General features: G+C 51.2%; 1 protein-coding gene and 1 long non-coding RNA gene across 2 annotated transcripts in view; both read left to right on the top strand.

Annotated features, from left to right (window-relative positions):
- Nucleotides 1–5,219: 5,219 nt before the first annotated feature.
- On the top strand, nucleotides 5,220–8,304 carry LOC119103553 (uncharacterized). The gene is made up of 3 exons (XR_005094777.1): nucleotides 5,220–5,372; nucleotides 7,216–7,334; nucleotides 8,068–8,304. It is a non-coding gene; the product is annotated as an uncharacterized LOC119103553 (long non-coding RNA).
- A 9-nt stretch (nucleotides 8,305–8,313) lies between these two features.
- LOC119103552 (glucose transporter type 1) overlaps nucleotides 8,314–16,668 on the top strand; it is a gene marked incomplete at its 3' end in the record, with an annotated part of 48,719 nt that continues 40,364 nt past the window's right edge. Inside the window, 2 exon segments of the mRNA XM_037227132.1 lie at nucleotides 8,314–8,553; nucleotides 13,228–13,334.

Below are 16,668 nucleotides of genomic sequence, written 5' to 3'. Positions count from 1 at the left end.
CCTACATCAAAGTTGACACTCCTGCCATTATGCCACAACACAAACAATATTTATGCCTTATGTCAAGTGTAGGCTGCATATAACGTGTGATGTCTGCCTGCACAACCTGCACTTAATGTATACAGTGAGTATGCTAAGGACTCCAACAGGATAAATTTTCGATTCAATTCTAACAAAAACAGCAATGAAACATACCATACTCGAATCCATGCAAACATCATCCGCACAAGTGTGAAGAAACTATGTGTATGAATGAACACTGCAGAACAACTCATTTCGGGAGCTTTCCTGTTACAGAAGAGGTGCAAACATCAGCAAAGAGCCAAGATTGACCTCAGAGGCAATCAAATACTAATATTTCACTGAACTCATAGGCCGGTTAGACCACAAAACCACAGAACCTCCTCCCATTTCCAGTAAACGTCTCGGTAAAGGGGAAATAGCCATGGAACCTGTGTCCCTTCACCTCACTCCTGATTGCTTACATTTGCTACTCCACCTCACCTGCTCACATTCAGTTGCCTTTCCATTGACTGCATTGCCGGCTACCATATAGATTCCCAGCAACTAAGATTCATGTCATCAAAATTTTAAACTGTGAATAACTGTTTAAATGCTAACAAAACATTGATGAAATTATTGCATTTCAAGCAAGTTCACAGATCCCTGAAGAAAGGTTGAAGGGCAATGATGAATGTTGCAATCTTCCTTCAAATTATGGATGCTTCCCAGATTAAAACACTTCTTCACAAACTCAGGGGAAATGGAGCCCTGAACCGAACAGCAAGTTGAGTACACCCCTGATTTGTAAATCTACGTGACGCGTAACCATTCTCGATCAGGACAAGAGCGAAGATGGCCTAAATAAGCACTTCAAAACTATTATCACCTGCCACCCCCTCTCATGAGGAGTGCAATCAAATTTCAACATCAAATAGCGGTACAATTCAAAGGAAGGAAGGCTGGTCACTTGTGACTGCCACATTGAGTCAACAGCCTTTTCTGTGTCTTGAAAAGGCGGTTTGGATAATCACAGGTCAATTTCTACTTTTAATCGGATCACCTCGCCGACTTACTCTGAGCTGCCAATACCTCTTGTCGCCGCCCAAACGCAGCGCCGCCAACGAAGTAAACAAGGGCCGAAAATCGAATCCTAGGCAGGCATTCGTGACCTGCAATACAAATGCTGCTTGCAAAGTCGTAGCGTGTAGAAAGTCGCCACCCACCTCATAACAGTCGCATCGCAACAATTGAAACACGGCCTTGCGGCCAGATCAATCCCCATATCAAGATATTTCTTAGCATTTCATACTATCTAGTTTGGGACCCTGAGGGTCGGCTGTTCAAACAGCGAATCGGCCGACCGGCCGCGACACAGGAAGTATACTGATTGGTCGCTAGTCTGGCGCTGAAGCGAGCGACCAACTAAAAATCTTAGGATAATTTTGTCGCCGGGTGAGGATGAAACCTAAAAAAATATACCATGGCCCCGTAGAGTACGGTAGTCTCTACAAAAAGCTTTGCTTGTGTTGTGTGGTGAAATGCGTTATCATTGAGGCATAATATCTGTGTATGGCGGCCTCATATTAGTTGCTGCAGGGAATGCTGCATTACTTTCTCGTGGCTCTTACTAAAGCTTTCTGTCAAAAGCACTTTTGGTACCAAGCTTCCCGTGAGTGTGCACATTTATGTCGCCAACCTTATCCACCAAGTCGAAAGATTTTACCATCCCTGAACTTGATACCTATGTCAATGAATGTCTGGGTAACACAGAATCTAGAATCATCAACATAAACAGGACATGACGTTCGTGGCTGGACATAATGAGGTTTTTATCTATTCATGAACAACAAATGGCATATGCAATCTGCTTCTCTTGACTTTAACAACCTCAAAAGAAGTCGAACTCTTGAAAGACTTTCTGCCGCTCCGCCGGACACTGGAGACAAACACGCCTCCTCGTATCCGCCATACGAACATCGCTCGGCCTTTCAAAAGGCGGGCCTACATGACAAGTCCCTTCCGTAACATCTCTCGGTCCGTCAGTGGTCAGGCCTTTGAGACCATTCTCTTCCGTAACATCTCTCGGTCCGTCAGTGGTCAGGCCTTTGAGACCATTCTCTTCCGTAACATCTCTCGGTCCGTCAGTGGTCAGGCCTTTGAGACCATTCTCTTCCGTAACATCTCTCGGTCCGTCAGTGGTCAGGCCTTTGAGACCATTCTCTTCCGCAACATCTCTCGGTCCGTCAGTGGTCAGGCCTTTGAGACCATTCTCTTCCATAACATCTCTCGGTCCGTCAGTGGTCAGGCTTTTAAGACCATTCTCTTCCGTAACATCTCTCGGTCCGTCAGTGGTCAGGCCTTTGAGACCATTCTCTTCCGTAACATCTCTCGGTCCGTCAGTGGTCAGGCCTTTGAGACCATTCTCTTCCATAACATCTCTCGGTCCGTCAGTGGTCAGGCTTTTAAGAACATTCTCTTCCGTAACATCTCTCGGTCCGTCAGTGGTCAGGCTTTTGAGACCATTCTCTTCCGTAACATTCTCGGCCCGTCAGTGGTCAGGCTGTCGTGACCAGTCCATTCCATAAGTCAACCCCGTCACGCCTGATTCTGACGATACATTTAATCAAGAGTCCTGATTTATTTTCCATCGACTTTCAGCAGGGGTATTTGCGCTCGTCACAATGCACTTTCGCTTGTTCAGTGTAATTTTCGTTCTTTGGCGCTTCACCGGACACTTCACATTTCAAATATCTCCTTTCCAGGTTCTGTTCGTTCACAAGAAACATTGCCACTGCTTCCCCTCGCTCCGAGCTCTACACACTTCCTGCAGCATCCTCTCAGTGAGTGCCAAATGGGGCCGAGGTCAATGACTTGACACAGCATGCGAATCTTTTCCTCGCTACCAGCATAGTTCAGTATCAAACGCTGCTCTTCATTCAGACAATACATGGCGGCGGCGGACAATACGTGATATTTCCCATGATCGTCACACAATATAGAGTGGAAAGCTGTGGTGCAAAACTTGGTGACGAAAATCAACGACTCGTTCACCTTGGTCGAAATAGTTACCATAAGCCAGCAGCATACACCTGCTTGCCACGATGACCAGGTCAGTCAGATACTAGCTCATCTGTACGTGAAGATTTGCGCATAACCAGCTGTTTAATTTTTGACGTCGATTTCATGCATGTTGAAGAAGAGGAGTGCATGTTCCTATGCGTCGCTTGAATTTTAGATGAAAACCGTGTTTTTTCGTCAAGGCTATGTCATGGCTACGTCATGCTTCCTTCAACTGCAGTGATCGTACGGGTTTTGCTTCGTCAAGAAAGGAATGAAGCCTGAGGTAGCAAGTGTATTTTGAGCTGGTGCATTTGGTGTGGGAGTTGCGAACCTCTGTGATGTGGGGGCAACAGTCGTGCGGAACCAGTAGCGATCCGAAGAATAGTCTGCAGTGTTCAGCAAAGCAAACGCTTCCAAATGATATATACACCAGTGGGATCCGGTCCGATACCTCATGGCACCTTGGCATCATCATTGGCACTTGTCGGACCTTTACGGAGCATCTGAAAGTTAAATAAGGTCCAGCACGTTTAACAAGTACGTAGGAGCGTGCTGTGCACCGGATGCATTGCTGTGATACTATTATCAGCTAAGGTACGGTGTAGGAACGCTTTTCTCAGAACTTTAAGTCATGTTTGTCGAAGGGATATCGGCCTGGTCACTTACCTAAAGCCAAAATAAACACACTGGTAAGTGGAGGTGCTAGAGAACATATTTGACTTTGTTTCTGTATAGCAAAGACATGATATGGTGGTTGGGTAAAATTGTTTATTTTTGACCGTACTGGAAACCAACGACGTCACAAGGAAGCAATGGTCTAACACCTATAACAATGCTTTTTCAGTTCCCCGGTTTATTCCGGTTAAAGAGATACTTTTTCATGGTCATTATGTTTTGGTTTTGCTGTTGCCCACATGGTTGTAATGAGCCGCAATCTGCTGACCCTAAAAAGTACAGCTTGACTTGTACAGCTTGATCTGAATCCAAATGGGCTCAAGCTTTCAAAACAAAAAATCAGTCATCTATAGACGACCACATGTCTTGAGTTGAAGATGCTTCGTAGGCTCGTAAATGTTGCCCTTTTTACAATCTGTTTTGGAGCCATTACAGATACATACATATGCATATATCAAGAGATGATCTGCTCCGACATAGCATTAGATTTCTTGGTAAGGGCTGTTTTGGACGCATTACCGAACATTTGTCATTCTCCAGCATGCGCCAAGAATGGAATCAAAAAGCTGCCCTTACCACCGCTCGCGAACGGCTGTGACCTTCGCCACGGAGGATGGCGACAACAGAGACAGGTTTGTAGTGTTTGGGAGAGCCGTTGACTTCGAGTTAATTTTCATCAGGAGGCAAAACTGCGCGTTCCATGAGTGCGCTCGTACTGTATGGGTACACAGTTCGTAAGACAGGCTGCATTCAAGGTTGTGCCGTTTCCACAAGTTTATCAGAGTTGGCCCGACTTGGAAAGCCATCCCAGTGTTTTCTATTCGACGTGCTCATCAGACCCGACCCGCCCTCATCACACCTTTGTAATCGTCTTTTCCAGCTCACCAAAAATCATGCTTTGTTGTTCTCCTCAAATGGCAGTTACTCAAAAGGTATTCAGGTACATGCTCCCGGGGCTTACTAGCCAGAGCTAATGCTGTCTACTTGAGCCTGACACGAAGAGCTGCCTTGGACGCTTCTCGCATTCCAGCAGAAGCTCACAATGCTTTGATGGTAGTGCTGATGGTTATGGTAGAACGAAGACAAATTATTTACCTCATGAGTCTTCATGCACACCGGTGGGTAGTCCACATTATGTCCTTCGTCAACGGCTACAAGTCTAGCACCGCAGACAATTGAAGTCGACACGTTTGACATTTCAACTGCTCATCCCCAGAAGCCTCCCTATCAATTGTACTGTTTTTGCTCAAATCCAACGGTGTTCATGGTCTTAGACCCTGGCATTGTGCCAACCTTTCCCCTCATTTCGAGCCGCGCATTCAAGATGGGAGGCGGACGCCTACTCGAAGCGAACGGCAGCGCGACGACGCCCGTCAGAGCCATCTGTCGTCGTTTCCGCCAACTACTATCGATCGGCCGCGAGCGGCCAGGCAAAGCGGCCGGCATCGAGCTAGCCAGGGAGCGCGCGGGCTGACCGGGCACTGAAGGCGGCGGACCGGCACCAGCAGGCACCAGCGGCACCAGCGGGCTCCGCCGGCCAGCGCAGGGCACGCCGGACACGCATGGCTCTGCTGACCAGCCTCGGCTGACGCGCTACCAGCATGCGTTGACCGGCGTCGCAGCGAGAGCGATCGGTGAGTGCTAGCACCTGCTTGGCGCAGTTACCTGCCGGGGCTTGCGCTGCGCGGCTTGGCGCAGGTAACTGCGCCAAGCCGTCTGCTTAGCTGTCTGGAGAAGCTTGCGTACCAGGGTGGCCTGATGGGCCTCTGTATTTGCTGGAGGAGGGAGGCTTTCGACGCAGGTGCTGCTTATTGCCGAGTGGGAGAGCAGGGATATGTAGTCTTGCACGGAGAGCAGGACGTCGGGCTCGTGGTTTTGTTGTATCTTGTGCCACAAAACATTTCATTATTTGAGGTTAAATCAGGTCCCGTTATGTTATTTCCTCATAGCCGTTCTAAGGCGAAGGAACGCCACCCAAGAATGCGGAAGTTAGTGTTTCATTCATGTCAATGGTGATGTGTGCTCTTTTTGAAATATTTATATTTGCACGATCTATAGTTTAAGGCTGTGTGCTGTAAGCACTGCACTGCACACGCAAAGAGCAAACCGTGCCCGCTGCATGACGTTGAGCACACATGTTCTGTGCACGAGTCGTACATGGCGAGGTCCCTCGTCGTTTATTGGGAAGGTTCCCTGACGAACAGTTTTCTGGCGACAACTATCGATTAAAGTCGGTCATCAGATGAACGGGCGACGGGCTGCGGATCATCGAGTTCAGCCAGAGCAGCACCGCTGACAAGCGAGAACCCTAGCGGCTCTCCCGTGGAGGGGCTCGGTCACGGGCCCCTCCGATCTGACAGTGCAAGCGGCGCTCACAAGCCTGGTCGGGAGACGGGCTTCATGACTGTGTCACGACAGTGGCTTTACAGCGGTGTGACAATATAGCGCGGTCCGGATGCAAGCGCGAAAACATAGCCCATAAATATAGCGTCTGATACTAAGTGTCTATGGACGGCGAGTAGTGCTAATAAACGTTGGACGTATCTCACGTCGGCTCGGGAGCAAAAAAAAAAAAACTCACGAAGGTATGTCGATGCACCTGCTATACAAACTTGGCCGGCTGTCACCGTGGATAATACAATCTATATTCTGCGCACGTTTAGCTCTTTGCAATCCGTCGGGAACAAACTGGCAACATTTTCTGGTCTGTTGGCGAGCAATAGTTCCGAGCGATTGTCCGGGTGCGCCATTGTGCGAGTCAAATATGCAGACGTCAGATCAATAATCATTACACACGTCAAGAGCAATGTATTCCAGGTCCCAGCGCCCAGATTCCCAGGTCCCAACACTGCTCCATGGACTGACTTTACATTCTGCACTTTCTCAGCCCACTTGGTCTCAGCAGGACCGAGTAGTTCCGCTCTTCATATATCATTGGTGAGCTTCTTCTGGAGATATTCACGAACCAGATAAATCAACGATCTCCCAAAAAGCACCACGATGATTTATGTATCCACCGAAGGATTTGGGAAAACCATTTGTATGGTTATGCGGCCTTGAGGTTCCAATTTCGCATTGTTGTGATTTGCGGGCGATGAACGCGATAGAAGTTGGTGGGCGACGGTCTCACTAAGGAATGCCGTGATGATTCAGCAATCGAATTAACAGCTTCAAATTGGCTTTTGCAAGTATCATTAATATTTACTCGTCTATTCAAGAGTAGTGCGTGCAATGGCTACGACGATTCGTGCGAGCATATTTTTAACATTCAAGACAGGGTTTATTTTGATGCTTTCAACTTGAAAGTGGTTCCAAAATTCCAGTATTGTTAAACATTTTTACTTCTAACATGGTTTGGGACGGACAGTACATGCCGTCTTATCATTCTCAACGAGACCGCGTGAGCGGTGAGCCATACTTCCGGAACGAAAAGAACACGCTGAAACGAGTTGGTGGTTTATATGGTTTTCTTTTCAGGACGTTCAAGGCGAACGGTGGGGAGGGCTGCAAACTCACCAGGTTTCAAAACGCCGCCATCATTCTTTACACTTTCCATTGGTCTATACTGAGAAATGGCTCAGACCAGCCGTCCAACGGTAGGTGGTGGTTCTCTGTCTTTCCGTCCCCTGCTGCTTTTTCTGTTCTCTCTCTCTCTCTCTCTCTCTCTCTCTCTCTCTCTCTCTCTCTCTCTCTCTCTCTCTCTCTCTCTCTCTCTCTCTCTCTCTCTCTCTCTCTCTCTCTCTCTCTCTCTCTCTCTCTCTCTCTCTCTCTTTCTCTGCTTCTCTCTTTCTCTCTCTCTCTTTCTCTCTCTTTCTCACTCTCCCTCTCACTCTCTAAATCGTTCGCTGTCCCGCTCTCCTCTTCTTTCCCTCTCACCTCTGATTCAATTAGTTCAAACTGTGTTTTGATTACCATCGACGTTTTTCACGTCAATGGTAAGTCATCCACTATTTTCTTCCTCACAATCACTTACAATGGACCTCCAAACACTCAAAAAGGTCCTTAAAAGCCAGTTCCTTCATCTACGAACGTCGGTGATCGAGATGCCTATCGCCACTGCTGACTCAACCATTCTGTTATCCGCGCTGCCGTTGTCACTGTGTGTATTGCATCGGGCTCAGAGCTATCTCAATTATTCCAATGCATTACCGACCGTCGCCAATTAAAGTGCCCCGATTTTGCAGTGTCTTTACGCTAAACCTGCGGTAATCATTTGATCACAATGAACAAAAACAAAAACTCCAAGGCGCCATGGGACCCTAATGAGAGCCCGGGGCCGGATGTCAGCGCCTGCCCCGCGCCACTGACAGACCCCGCGCGCCGCCGCAGGCGACAAGGCGATGGGAGAGACGAAAACCGTGCGCCCGATGAGCACGTCGGGCCGCTCGACGGCCGCCTCGGCGGAGGTGAGCTCGCTGTCTGCGGCCGACGGCGGCGGACGCGCGCCCGACTCGCCGGCCACCTCGTCCGACACGGTGGAACTCGACGAGCGCTCCGGCGAGCTGGTGCAGGTGACGCTCGGCCACGCCGGCGGCGTGCTGTTCGGGCCGCCGTCGGCAGGCGCGCCGCCACCCACCTTCTCCACGTTCGCGGCGGCGCGTTCGCAGCCGGCCAGCCTGGAGCGGCCGGCCAAGAGCCGCCAACAGAGCCTGGAGCGCCGCTCGCAGGGGTCACGCTCGCAGAGCCGCCAGTCGCACCACAGCGTAACCTCGCAGCTGTACGGCGTGGCGGCGTTTGCGGCGCACTGCGAGGCGGCCGTGGCCAGCTATGATCCGTTCGACGACCCGGCTGTGGAGGTGGAGCTCGAGACGCCAGGTGGGTCCGCGGGGCCAGCCGGCGACACGGCTGAGCAGAGTGAGGCGATGAGGGCGGGGTCACAGTCGCAGCTGTCGTGCCCGAGGCGTCATAAATTGGCTCCCGCAGGGCTGCAGCGGGCGGCTGGGGAGGTGGGACGGTGGGCAGATGTGACACATCGGCGGGGCCACGGCTCCTGGTGTCACGCAGAGCCGTGGCCGGCGGCTGGGGAGGTAGGACGATGGGCAGAGGTGAGACGTTCGCGGGGCCACGACTCTCGTTGTCACGCGGGGCTGTGGATGATCGCACTGCCGCGGGGGAGGGGGGGGGGGGGGGGGATTCGCTGACGATTGCAAGCACCAGGGTGCTTTGGGTGGGCCCGTCCCGAGAATTCTTTTGACGGGACGGCGAAATTGCACCAGACAGTTTGTAAAGGACTGAAAGGCAAGCTGCCAGACGGACACTACGGCCGAACAGAGACTGACCTGGAAGTTGCGGTGTTTGGCCGAATCTCATGATCAAGGGGCATATTTGTATACTGACTGATGGACATCACAGTGAGCATAAACGACATCTATTTTTGATATCCAAAACAGACCAGACTAGCTTTGGACGCTACAGACGAGGCAAGTTGTTGCGTTGATATATATTATATAGGTGTCGAAATGATATGCCAATATTTCTCTCCGTATAAGCCGTCTTATTACTATTGATCTAATAAGTCGGAAATACTGCTTGAGCTTAATTAGGTGAGCGATTGCTGCAGTTGACTGTGGATCAGCATGAGTGGTTGCACTGGGCTTTTATTAGATCACCGTGGAACGTACTTAATCATATCTTTTCTTGTTTCACAACGCAGTCCTGTCCTTAACGCACTGGAGCACTTCTGGAACTACGATGTAGGGCACGAAATCGAAGGTTGGTTAAAAGTACCGTCCTCAGAGGCTAAAGAGTAACCTGTCAACATTTCCATGGAGGCCTAAGAAAGTTATATACATATCAAGTTAATTTGACTCAGCGCAAAGCCGAGACCAGGTCCAGAGGAGCAGCCAATATTTGTGACAGGGAGCTAACCATGGTTGCGATGAGGGAGAGGAGATTTCGTTACGAACGAATCCCAGGCCCAATTGACAGTACCCACGGACTTTGAACCAAGTAAAACGCCCCCGCAAGCGCTTGTAGGTACAGTCCCTAGTGTTTCAATTATCTATTGATCATGGTGCTTTAGACAATAGTTTCAGCTGCACACCATACATGCTCACTTGCCTTTTCCCCTGGTCTTATTACTAAATTACGGCTGTTGGGCTCCACATGTGGCTGCCCTTGTTAGCTTTTAGGAGATTTAAAACCACAATAGTTTGTTCTGGTCACCAGATTCCGGAATTGTATTCAATACTGTCATGTTTAAAAACTGCGCCCGACCCTGACGGAGGGGGGGGGGGGCCTTAAGTCCCATGAGCCCCCTTGGCTGTGCCACCGATCGTGTCTGGTTGGTGGTGACAAACGGCATGGGAGCGACTCGATGGTGGTAAGCTTCGATGGGGAATGTAACGGGCAATCGCTTGGAACTTAATGTGAGGTTACACGTGCCACGTGTCACGTGCATGCAAGCTGACAAGATTAATTGCATTACATCCTACGGGTGTACAAGTCTCGTGCCATATCCCTGCCCCCCCCCCCCCCCCCCCCCGGCAGCCACAGTGACGAATGAACTTCAAAACGTAGACCAGACCCATTGCTGCGTTTTAGAAAGGGCGTAGCAAAGCAAGCATGTAAACGCTTTCCACATTCGAGAAAAAAACATCCCATGAAATATATTTCTCCGGGAAACTCATTTCCCAAATGTTCGCGCTTCTCGCGAACGTCTTTGCTAACCGCTAATCGCTGCTGAAATGTGCGTCCACTGAGCTGTGTGTCCGCTGAACTGTATTTCTACTGTGCTGTGTGTCCGCTGAGCTGTGTGTCCACTGAGCTGTGTGTCCGCTGAACTGTGTGCAAACTGAGCTGTGTGACCGCTGAGCTGTGTGTCCGCTGAGCTGTGTGTCTGCCGAGCTGTGTGTCCGTTGAGCTGTGTATCACCTGAGCCGTGTGTCGGAAGCTATAGGGCTCTCACCATAGAGGGTACCGGGTTACCTATTTCTAGTTGCTGCCCGACATGACTAGAAATGCTGATGCCTGCTCTCGGCTTCGCTTTGATGTTCGAGCGATTCGGGAATTTCGGGAGTGCAGATCCGAGGTCGCGGACCTCGGTCTTCACCTTACGGCTTTTGGTAGCAAGATAAAGGCAACTGATATCAAACCATCACATCCAGTGCATCAACTCAGCACAGCCAATTAATTCAGCGCGGCATCGGCTAGCCCTCCCCTCCCCACCCCACAACCAAACCACCAAGCTTGGACGCCTCATCCCTCAGAACGGCGTCCATTGGGTTTGTCTTGGCCACGCTTGGTCTTTGAGAGCAGAAATCATGGGCATCCACTGGTGAACTGCTGCCAGGTAGAATGAGACGCCGAGTTTACTTCAGGACGGACCCTTATGTACGTTTGACCTTGCGTAATGGTGTGTGCCGCGAGAGAGAATGGTAAATGACAGCATTTTCAGAATATAAATCAGGCTGATCCTATCAGTTTATCATTTTAATGTGGTACTGAACGTAGTTTCCAAAAAAATCGCAAAGCATATTGATAAGTCGTATTATCGGCGATGTGATTTAGGTGGACAGTGTGGATTGGCTCAAGCCGGAACGTCACTATTGAAACGATCCCAGTCCAGTACTCTCATAGACTCTCGTAGATTTAAGTGGCCCATGACAACAACCACTTTAAGAAGATTTGCATCTTTTAATCCTTGACCGACCATGAGAAGCGTGCTATGTAATTAACTACAGGCCTCTATCAAATGGATGTGTGCCAACCACTGTAACAGCTTGAAGGCATCGTTAAGTGGCGGACTGCGAGGCCCATTGGAGACGGAGCTGGGTCTGAGTCTGACCGTTTGTTGGCCGCCCATTCACGGGCCGTGAGCCTTGCAATATCATGCCGGTTTTCGCGAAAGAAGATTGGAAACGTGGCAGAATGTAGAGACCAAAAAGGCTCAGCAGTCACAGTTTGTTGGCAAACGTGCCGCGTGGTGTCTTGTTTGTTGCGCTATTGACGGCAGCAAATGGTCTACCGTGTTTGCCGCAAGCCCTAATGGGTGTGTGAGGGGACCAAAATGCCTGCAGTGTTTAGCCGGAGATCTAAGAGCAAAGGAAAAGTTGGGCTTTTGGATCGGAACAGGCCCTGACTTTTCCCTGAACACGCGAATGTCCATCATAAATGTCTGGTTGTCTATAACGATCCGCCTCGAGCCCATGCATTTGTCTCCGTTCGCCAACGAGCCGCGACCATTCAGGAATGCTCTATCCCTGCTTTTTCCACACCTCTGTTGGTTGGACCGCCTCCGGGCTCGTTTACCGGCGTCCGCTCACCGTATCGGGGCTGAATCCCGCCGTCCGCTGGCGGTACCAAGGCTGAATCTCAGCGTCCGCTCAGTGTACCGGTGCTGAATCTCTGTATCCGCTGACTATACCGGGGCTGAATTCGACATCTGGCCGTTGTTTGACTGATCTTCGGCTCCAGCTGTCCCGGTACAAATGACCGTCCTTGCTCACTTTCTTACCGAGGGCAAGAGAGAGAGAGAGAGAGAGAGAGAGAGAGAGAGAGAGAGGAGCGAGAGAGAGAGACGAGAGAGAGAGAGAGAGAGAGATGGACTGGCAGAGAGGAGGAGAGAGAGAGAAGAGAGAGCGAGAGGAGAGAGATGAGAGGAGAGAGAGAGAGAGGAGAGAGAAGAGAACGACGAGAGACCGAGAGTGAGGAAGAGAGAGAGAGAGAGAGAGAGAGAGAGAGAGAGAGAGGGAGACAGAGAGATTCACTTTTATTAGCATGTGGAGAGAGTGCTTTTTGCGTAACGGTGTGCACAAGAATGGAAGGAACGGACCGAATTCACTTTAATTGGATTTGGGCTGCGGTACCTGTGCATCAGCACGCGCATAATGACAACAGATGAGCAGAAATATTATGCTTCAGACCCTCCCCCCACAGCGTTTGCTGTTTGACAGCATCGAACCCGTTTCCTTATTTATTTGGGCACTGCCTTGCCGACCAGGTTTGCCATAAATAGGCAACCGGGTGTTTTGGCCGTTTCGGCCGGCGCTCCAGAGCAGCAGTCGTGATTGATCGATCAAGCGCATTCACCTGGAACATCCCGCACGGGTGCCGTTCCGGGCGTCGAGGCAGAGGTCGAAGGGGTGGGCATGGAGCGAGGGTCGCTCTCCTGGGCCGAGAGCCCGCTCTCCGGCCCAGGCGACGACTTGGGAGGCTATGACAGGAACGACCCCGGTCTTCTCTGTCTGTTCAAGGCGCAGAACCGCGCCGCAAGCGGCCATTTCCTGCTGAACATTTCCGGCCACTCTGCCGCCACAGCTCCGGGGCGACGTGGCTGCGAGGGCGTCAGATTTGAGCTCTGTGACCCGTCACCAGCCCCCCCCCAATCCCTGCGGCCCGGCTTTCGCCGTGCTTGCCGCGCCATGTTCTGATTCGGCTCGCGACGGCGGCGGCGCGACGCTCGGCGGCCGACGTGGCCGGGCGTGGGTGGCGCCGCGGCCGTTTTACGAGGCGTGGCGCGCGCAGCGGCTAACCGGCGCTCGCTTGCAGCGTACCTCAGCCGGCCGGAGAGCCGCACCACCTGCCCACCGGAGCCACTGACGCCACTGCCCACTGTGCGCGACGACGCCCGACTCAAGCCACCGGCCAGCTTCAAGGTGGGTCCGGCGGCGGCCGCGAGCGCCGGCCCAGAGAAGGATGTGTTGTGCTGGGCTGGGCTGGGGCATGTCGGCGTGGTTTTGCGACCGACCGCAGAACAGAGACTGTGATGTGTACGCGGTTTGTGTTTTAGCGATTGTGGAAATTTCCAGGCAACCATAAAGTGCTCTCGCGAAATATGATGAGTGCCGTGTGATCTTTTGCGAAGGTCGGACCAGCTGCTTCAACCCCCGCCAATGCTCCTGGAAGCGGAACTTTCGATGGTCTTTAGTAGGGATCGAGGCTGGAGGCCATTCAGGAGGGTCAGAACAAAAGGGATTCTGAAGTACAATTACTGTCCTCTAAGATGTATATTTTTACCCATTAAACGAACACATTTTGTTTTGAGCCAACATTGAGATTTCTTCGGCGTGGCCGCGGTTTAACACCAGCTTGCTAGACTCGCACCAATCCACACGTGATCCTGGATGACCTGAGGTAGGGTAGAATCTTGCATTAAGGCCAATACATGTCTTTGTAGTGGTATGTAGCCTCGCATCTTTTTCGCTGCCTGTCACAAGCGATATAGCTCTGGAAGTTGTGCTTTGGAAGTCCGAGTGTCAGTAGAGATTATAGCTCCGCAAAGGACGTTTTAGGACACAATAAGCAACTTTACAATATGCTCTACGCGCTAGAAATTAACTCTGTCAGTCATTTGGTTTTCGATTGGGAATAATGCTCGCGTCTGGAAAGCTTTGTGATACACTCATAACTCCTCACTTTAATCGTAGTTCAGATTCAAATGCAGTCATTTATATTACCCTCGCAAGCAAGCAGATTGCTCGTAATCTCACAGTAAAGATTGACTCAAAAGTTTTCAGTTCTATATCGAGCTTCAAATGTGATAATGAAGATTGGATGTACCATTCAGTAGGCTTTTTATTACAATTGCCATTGTGTCTTTTTTGTATAAGTTACTGAACTTTATGGTGCTAGCAGGAATAAGTGCAAACCGTGCTTGGACGCCCTCGGTCAGTGTTGCCAGGAACACTTGCTTGGCGGAGAAAAATGCGTTGTAGGGCAATGTCGTTCATCAGCTTTTTGAAAATCAATACCCCGGGTCGGGGAGTGGCTGCAGAGTGGCCACTTCAAAGGTCAACGACCTGAAGAGGCACATTACAAACAAAACGACCCATAATTAGTACGTGCAGCTGCGAGGTTCACAGTGAACCAGATGCATACCCCAAAAATGTTACCGTTTCCACTAGATTTAACTTATTTAATTCAGAGCGCCGAAAGAGGACGTCTGGAGGCAACAGAGCATGGAAAGAAAAGGGAAAGTTAGGTGTCTCGAAGTGAAGATTTGTGTTATGAAGCCACGAAAGACGGTTCCATTATGAATACTCATAATAAAGGTATGATGAAACCTGAGATCACGCTTCATTGCACGGAAAGGTGACTCAGGCATGGATGACCGCGGTTGGATACCCACGCTCAGCGTTGGTCTCAGCCCAACATATACGGCTTAGAGGTACGCTATGCGTGGTAACATACTCAGAAGTTGCCCATACCATCTCAACAGCTGCGTTATGACGTCATGACGGAAAATGGCATGTTTTGGCCGGACAGGACTCAGTGCACAATCAGAAGTCTGTCCTCGTGAAAGTGAAGGCGTCTAATATATTCCTGACGGCATGTGGTGGCAATCGTCATACGTTCACCAGCGCAGACCCGTCCATGGGCTTGGTGGGTTTAAGTTCGGGCCCATCGCTCACCTCTTTCGATCTGGGCTGCGCTTGAGGCTTATACGTTCAAGGACGGCTGGAAATCAGAAAAGGAGCAAAACCTCAGAATAAGAATCACGGGATGGGGAGTGGAGATATCCATAGAACTGGGACAAAGGCTGCGAAACACGTGTAAACATTCGTCCACTATTTGGCTGATGCCGACCGCCCGGTACCCCGGAGTTCTTCTGGTGGCACAGGCTGTGCTAAATTTGTGCAGAAGTGAGGCAGGATTTTTCTAAGAAGGGGTCGAATCGAAGCATAGTGGCCCTTCCAGCCAAGGGGGCATAGCCTTGTCGCTGCAGGGCTGCGGCGCTGTTTTCGGCTTTGGTCCGAGTGGTGCGTCGATCCCAGTCTCTGAGGGGTGCGTCGGCCCGGTCCGAGTGGTTCGTCGGCCTCGGTCCCGGAGTGGTGCGTCGACCCGGTCCGAGTGGTTCGTCGGCCTCGGTCTCAGAGTGGTGCGTCGGCCCGGTCCGAGTGGTTCGTCGGCCTCGGTCTCTGAGTGGTTGCGTCGACCCCAGTCTCTGAGGGGTGCGTCGATCTTGGTTCGAGTGGTGTGTCGGCCCCGGTCTCAGAGTGGTGCGTCGGCCCCGGTCCGAGGGGTGCGTCGGCCTCGGTCGCTGAAGGGTGCGTCGGCCCCGGTCCGAGTGGGGCGTTCCCTCCGGTTCGAGAGGTGCGTCGACCTCGGTCTCTGAGGGGTGCGTCGGCCCCGGTCCGAGTGGTTCGTCGGCCTTGGTCTCAGAGAGGTGCGTTGGCCCTGGTCTCTGAGGGGTACGTCGGCTTCGGTCTCTGAGGAGTGCGTCGGCTTTGGTCCGAGAGGTGCGCCGGCCTCTGTACGAGAGGTGCGTCGACCTACGAGTTGTCACCGAGGTGCGCTGTCCTGTCCTGTGTAGGGTATTCGGAACTATAGGGACGGTCTTCACGCTGCTTCAGTTGTGCTCTTGTCCTGGAAGAGAACCTTCAGACCCAGAGGCTGGTAGCCAGATGCATTAGCCGGAATATCAAAACGGCCTCCAGGCTTACTGAGAGTCATACAATGTTACGCAGTATATGTGTGTAAGTCACGGGGCCCTAAAATACGAAAGACAGCTTTGACCCAAACTCGTGATTTCCTGAACGCAGTGTCTTTCCTGGGTCGGTAAACATTGCGCGGGTCTGATTCCTTTTACAGGCACAGGTGTGTAAGACAGGCACGCGGTTCCTGGCCCGCCCATCACTGTTCTCCAACAGCCCAAATGACCAGACCCGCTGAGCCGGGCCGTTTGGGAAAAAACCAGAGTGCCAAATTACAAAATCTCCATCTACAAGCGCTAACGCCGATAAATCCGTTATGCCAGGCTACGTCCAATCTGTCTTAATGCCAAAATGGAATGCTCCCGCCTTGTTCATTCCTGCCAATAAACTTTCTCATGAGACGCCGTGTGCCCCTTACCATGCGTGTGTTTAACTGACCTGTTCGAGTGCTCGCTGACATGATTTAGTGGCTCTGGCCTGACCACGAAATGACGATTCCTGCATCATCTAACAGATATCGTGTCGGATGCGGCCGCCGATACTTCGGACCGGCGCG

The sequence above is a fragment of the Pollicipes pollicipes genome, unplaced genomic scaffold, assembly GCF_011947565.3.
Source record: "Pollicipes pollicipes isolate AB1234 unplaced genomic scaffold, Ppol_2.1 Scaffold_5724;HRSCAF=6776_pilon_pilon_pilon, whole genome shotgun sequence".
In the NCBI taxonomy this organism is placed as follows: Eukaryota; Metazoa; Arthropoda; class Thecostraca; order Pollicipedomorpha; family Pollicipedidae; genus Pollicipes; species Pollicipes pollicipes.
This window is presented reverse-complemented; position numbering and strand designations above follow the sequence as displayed.